The following is a 1,075-nucleotide window of genomic DNA, read 5'->3' as shown; positions in this document are numbered from 1 at the left end:
GTATTTTTTCTCACTTAGCTTACCACCTAAGAAGCAGCATACTTTTGGACAAGCTTAGGCATCTTTCGCTATATCAGGTTGCTGCCACATCCAACCTGACCTTGAACATTTCCACATTTGCCCATTTACATTGCAGAGACTGATGATGAAGTCCTTCTTATCAGTGTATACCCAGTCTTCTACACATACACAGCAATCCTCTGCTTGAACTGTTAATCACTCTTGTTTACCTTATTATACTCAGAGAGGGAACAAATGTTGGGAGAGAATGTGCAGCTGAAGTAAAGCAGGGTTCAAGCTTTCATATGTCTTGCTGTCAATAAGCTTCTGCTTCAACAAAGCATGCTTGGTTTATTTTGTTTAGTTAATTACATTAGTTACCAGAGGTGGAGCTCAGATGCTGTACCAGCAAACCCATTAAATTTGGACATTATACTAATTGCTGAGCTATGTCAGATATAAGGGTTCAGTGTATCACGTTGCTAGAAAGTAAGCTGGAGTCATCATAATCATTTCACTTCTAAAAATCCAAGCTGGCAAGAAGCCGAAACAGCATATAAGGAAAGGCAATGCCTAATTAGTTTAGCAACAGAATTTCACTAATTTATTTAAAATTTTAAAAAATAATGGAATGTCCTGTGTTGTGAACTATAAGCATTAAACACTTTGCAATTAGTGACTCATTGAAGGGAAGTGTTTTTATAGGACTTTGTATATGGCTAAGACTATGTTTTTCTGTGAAGCATGTTTTAAAATTCTGTCAACATCCTTTGAGACAAAGAATTCAGAGCAATGTTATTTGTATGCAGCAGTGTGGTGCGGGCCAAATTTGTGGCTCCATCCTTATACAGCATTGAAGAATCACAGGGGTCTTGTAGGGGTAGCAAGGGAGGTCCAAGAGAAATTTCCAGTGGCATGGAAATTCTCAAGTGTTATTTGAAATGTGTGGCTGTTACTTACCCTTCTCAGTTATAGTGTAGGAGCAGCGCTCTGTGTTCAGTCATGGAAGGACCTAGGCTTCTCTGAATGGCAGAGGGAGCTCAGGTTTGTCCTAAAAATCAGGAGACAAAGCACG

This window comes from Columba livia, chromosome 1, assembly GCF_036013475.1.
Source record: "Columba livia isolate bColLiv1 breed racing homer chromosome 1, bColLiv1.pat.W.v2, whole genome shotgun sequence".
NCBI classification, from domain to species: domain Eukaryota; kingdom Metazoa; phylum Chordata; class Aves; order Columbiformes; family Columbidae; genus Columba; species Columba livia.
Note: the sequence above shows the minus strand (reverse complement) of the source record.